Source organism: Ramularia collo-cygni, assembly GCF_900074925.1.
Source record: "Ramularia collo-cygni strain URUG2 genome assembly, contig: RCC_scaffold06, whole genome shotgun sequence".
Taxonomy (NCBI): domain Eukaryota; kingdom Fungi; phylum Ascomycota; class Dothideomycetes; order Mycosphaerellales; family Mycosphaerellaceae; genus Ramularia; species Ramularia collo-cygni.
In genome coordinates this window covers 1-5,155 of record NW_019716260.1, presented here as the reverse complement: position 1 = coordinate 5,155, position 5,155 = coordinate 1, and positions in this window count along the sequence as shown.

Sequence of the window (5,155 nt, the reverse complement as noted above, 5' to 3'; positions counted from 1 at the left end):
TATACGAACTAGCCTTAGTTCGGGGGCTTAGGAATAGAGGCGCGCGCGCGTCGTATGCGTCGCGCTCGGGGTCCGTAGACTCTATATAGTAAAGTGCCTATTTTCTAAGTAACCTTCGGGCTATTTATATAAAAGCCGGCTAGTTAAACTAGCTATATAGGAAGTAGCCGCTTTCGGAACTTTATCCTCCTTCTAGTAGGCTAAATGCCGTACCTAGAAGGGCGAGGGTTTAATTCCCTTAACGACCGCTACTCGATAAGAGGGTTAATAAGTCCCCTACTACGCGGCGTATACGTTACCGCTGCTGTCCGTAAGGGTCTTATATCTATAGATCTCTAAGTAGGTTGTTTGCTAAGTAACCTACCCTAGTAACTACCCCTTATTAATATTCTTTCTATCTTATAGATTTCTCTTCTATACATCTACTTTTTATTATGCCGCTACGTACTCCCCGTAAGCGTCGCGTACCCGACCCGCCGGCGACTCCTACTTAAGCGTCGGCGAGTAAGCGCCGCGCCGTCGAGGTGCCTACGGCCTATCGCCGCTATACGCGGTTAGTACACCTTCGTATTAGCTATCGCTATAACGCTGTCTTTAGCGCGTTTAAGCGTAAGTGCGACTACTATAAGTAAGTAACGCTTATTCGAGACGCCTACTCCCCTCTTACGTAGCGCTAACTTCCCTTAAAGGAACAATTATTATAAGTATAAACCCGTGCCGGTAGCGATACGCCTACGCTACGATAGCATTATAGCTACGGCCTAAGAGCTTAATCTAGTAGATACTACTAAGTAGAAGGGCAGTTAGGAGGAAGCTAATTACAAGGCGGCGGCAAATACCTTTAGTGTTAAGTTAGATACTTAGATCCGTATTAACGAGCCTACCTCGGGTGTATAGCGTAAGAGTAGCGTAGTCGAGGCGCCTAATCTTACTCGCTTAACGAACAATCTTATAGCTATTACTTAAGTCGGTCGTGTCGTAAGTATCTCGCCTGCTCCTCGTATGCGTCTATAATGCTAACCGTCTATATAGTAGTTAGAGATAATAGGGTAGTCTACTAATGCCTTCGATGCTACCCTTACTAGAAACGAGCTATTCGAGGAGGAGTCCGAGGCGGAGGAGAATAAGTTCGAATAGAGTACTTAGCGCGTTCTCTAGGCTTGCGTAGCGTATGCGCCTATCTTATAGTATAGTCTATAAAGTAATCCCCTTTAGGTCTAACTATAATAAAACTACTTAATTCTTATTACTCCTCTTCTATTTTACTCCGCTCTACTTCCGAGCCTCTTTTACTACGCGGCCTTTACGTATGCGCGGAGCCTACGCCTCGAACCTATCGAGAGCTTCGTAGTCTTTAATATATGTACTAGGTTCCTACTAGTTATATTCTAATAGCTATCTACGCTACTTTACTAAATAAAACGTTTCGCCCTTCTACACCCTCTTATTAAGAATCTCTTTAACCTCCTACTACCTATCCTCGTCGACTACGAGTAGTATACGCTCCTCTTACGCTTTACTCTTCCGGCTAGAATATAGCTCTAATAGAGTAACGTAGAAGACGTTATAGATCCTTACTAAGGTAGGTAACTATAAGCGATACGCCTAAGTCCCGATTGCGTTAGTTACGCGGTATAGGCCTAGCTATTTAGGTCCTATCTTCTTCTTGCCCTCTAGCTTAAGGTTCTTCGTAGAGAGAAGCACTAGATTACTAATATTAAAGCTTATAGGCTTGTAGTTCTTATTGTAGTACTTTAACTGTTGCTCTTTAGCTTTACGCTATCGCTTAGTAAGCTCCTTATGTACGCTACGTATACGCTTCGCTAAGTCGATAGCGGCCGGCATTCTCCCTTCTAAGANTACGCTACGTATACGCTTCGCTAAGTCGATAGCGGCCGGCATTCTCCCTTCTAAGAGCTCGTCCCGAGCGATGTCTTAGGTATTAGCGCCGTCGCCTAGAGGGCGCGTCGCTAGCTCTAGGTTCTATCCGTAGAGGATTTAGAAAGGGCTTATTCTAAGGCCCGCGTACACGCTATTATTRCACGCAAATTTAGCTATAGGTAGCTATTACGCCTAGCTATCCTACTACGTGCCGTAGTAGTAGCGYAGGTATTGCTTAAGCGTCTAATTAGCTTTCTTAGTCTGTCTATCCGTCTAAGGGTAGAAGGCTATACTTAGCTTACGCTTTATATRCGCTTCGTAGTAGWAGTTAGACTAGTATTAGCTAGTAAAAACCGAGCCTCTATTACTAATAATRCCTRCTAGYACGCCGTATTTGYAAACTACGTAAGATATAAAGATATCCGCTAGCTCTACTATATTATATTACTTAGTAGTAGGGATAAATAAAGCTATCTTGCTATAGCGGTCGACGATTACGAGCACCGTAGTATAGACGCTATCTCCGCGCTTACTAGGAGGTAGRTCCGTAATAAAGTCTATGCTAATTTCTTACTATGCTCGATCCGGTATAGGTAATAGAACTATTACTCCGTAGGGGCGGTAGTACCGCGCCTTACTTACGAGGCACATGTAGTACCCCTTAATGTACTCTACGACATTAGTAGCTATACGTAGCTAGTAGTACTTCCGCTAAAGTAACTTAAGCGTCTTCGCCTTCCTAAAGTGTCCGGCGAGAGCGTTATCGTAGTATATACGCATTAGTTGCGCACGTAAAGCGTAGTCTTTCGGAATGTATAGGGCATCGCCGTAGAATAATATTCTATCCTTAATAATATAGCYTTCGTACTCGCCCTTCTCCCTAGCCGCGTCGCGTATACTCGAAGCATCCGCGTCTACGTTTACTAGTGCTTTAGCGTAACCGAGTATTAGGTCTAGAATATTTCTAAGGGCTAAGTCTATAGCTGCTAGGACGGCTATAATACGCCTAGGTAGCAAAAGCTCGCCGTATACTCTAGTAGGTAGTAATCCCTCGCACTTAATCGCGTAGTATATAGCTCTTACTCTTCTAATAGAGGGCTCTAGCTCGCTTCGAAGAGCTTTATTAGATTACTAGTTCTAAAGTTTGCTTTATAGTGTAGGTAATAGCATGCTTATATGCTAAGACAACTCCGTCGTACTCGTTTCGTAGTCGCTACGCCTACTCGGACTATCCGTAGGGTTCTTTGTCCCTACGCGATGTTCGATAGTAAAGTCGAAGGGCGCTAATTAAACCGCCTATCGTGCCTATTAACCGACTAACTATTTTATCGTTATAAAAGCTTTAAGGTTAGCATAGTCGACGATTACTTAAATCGCATACGTAGCGCTATCGAGGTACGGGCGCTACTACTTAAACGTACTTACTACTATAAGTAGCTCTTTGTCGTAGGTCTCGTAATTGTATTCGGCCGGAATTATCTTCCGTAACTAGAAAGCAATAGGATGCTACTATTTGTCCTTAAACTGCTATAAGAGGATGCCCGTAAGCGCGAAGTCCGATACGTCGGTTTCGACTCGTAGGCGAAGCGTAGGGTTATAGTGCCTTAGTAGTAGGGCTAACTAAAAGGCTTCCTTAAGCTAGCTTAGCGCATTCTCTTCGCTAGCGCCCTAAGGGATCTTCCCTAGCTTCCTGCCTTTAATAGCTCCCTTCGATAGGTCGGTTAAGGGCCTTATAATGCGTAAGTACTACTAAATAAACCGCCTATAGAAGTTAGTAAATCTAAGGAGTGCTTATATATCCTTAAGGGTTTCTAGCCGAGGCTACTTAGCGACTGCGTCTACCCTACGTAGGTCTATCGTAACGCCTTACGTAGTAACTACGAAGCCGAGAAAATCGACTAAATCTTAGAAGAAACTGTACTTCTTAAAGTTGTAGTAAAGTTGGAACTTCCTTAGCCTATTAAGTACGGCGTATACGTTACGCTAGTATTACGCTCGGTCTTTGCTATAGATAAGAATATTATCTAAGTAAACGACGCAGATTATATCGACTAGCCCCGATAAGGCTCGGTTAATGTATCCTTAAAAAGTCGCTAGTGCGTTATATAGTCTAAAAGGCATAACCTTATATTAGAAGTGTCCGTAACGCGTACGAAACGTAGTCTTCTAGCGATTGCTAGCCTTAATCTTAATGCGATAATACGTAGCCGAGAGGTCTAAGCTAGTGAAGAATGCGTTGCCCCTAAGTCGATTAAGCGTCTCGCTAATTAAGGGAAGTAGATAGCGGTTCTTAATCGTAATTTCGTTTAAGCCGCGATAGTCTATATATAAGCGTAGTAAGCTATYCTTTTTCGGAACGAACAGGATAGGCGCACCCGCCTCGCTTTCGCTAAGCTCGATCTAATCGTTCTTAGTCGCTTTAGTAATATACTCCTATAGCTACGCTAGCTCTTTCGGAGACTAATAATAGAGAGGTTTAAAGRGCGGCTTCTTACCTAGCTCTAAATCGATAGCGTGCTCTACGTCGTCGGGGAGCTTACGCCTCGCCTTATCCGTAGGAAAGAACACATCGTAATATACCTTAAACTCCTCCGGAAGTTCGGACCTACTAAGGATTTCGCTAGTGCGTAATACGCTTACTACGAGAACCCTTAYGTGCTTACCCTACATCTTACGGTAAAACTCCTATAGATWAATAACCTTAATTCGACTAGAGTTTAGTTTACTAAAGCGCTACGCATCCGTAGCGCTATCGACGATTATATGTTATATACGTCGCTAGGGGCGGCCTAATATTAGTTTAGGCTTCGGAGTTTCGTATATATAGAAGATTACTTCTATTATTCGTTCGACTCCTTCCGAGTCTACGATACGTAGACGTATAACGTACGCTCCGTAGTAGTAACCTAGTTCTCCGGTAAAGGAGGATATAGATAGTAATAGCGCATCTACTCTYASTAGTAAGCCGGCTCGAAGTACGAACTCTCTCGATATAACGTTAATATCGGCTACATCGTCTAGTAGGTAGTCGACCTATATTAGTCCTGCCTTCGTTTCGACTACGCCGCGCTAGTAGCGCGCTAGGTATATGTCGACCTTGCTTAATAGCTTTAGACTTAGAGTTTAAGCTTTTTCTCGGAGTCCTTTGCTTTTTCCGTAACGACTACGGTAACCTTACTCCGCGTATTACTCGGCCCTTAGCCTTCTACGCCGCCGCCTTTAGCCTAATATGTCTTATTAGTATAGCCGGTACGGCTATAATTAGAGCACTTTA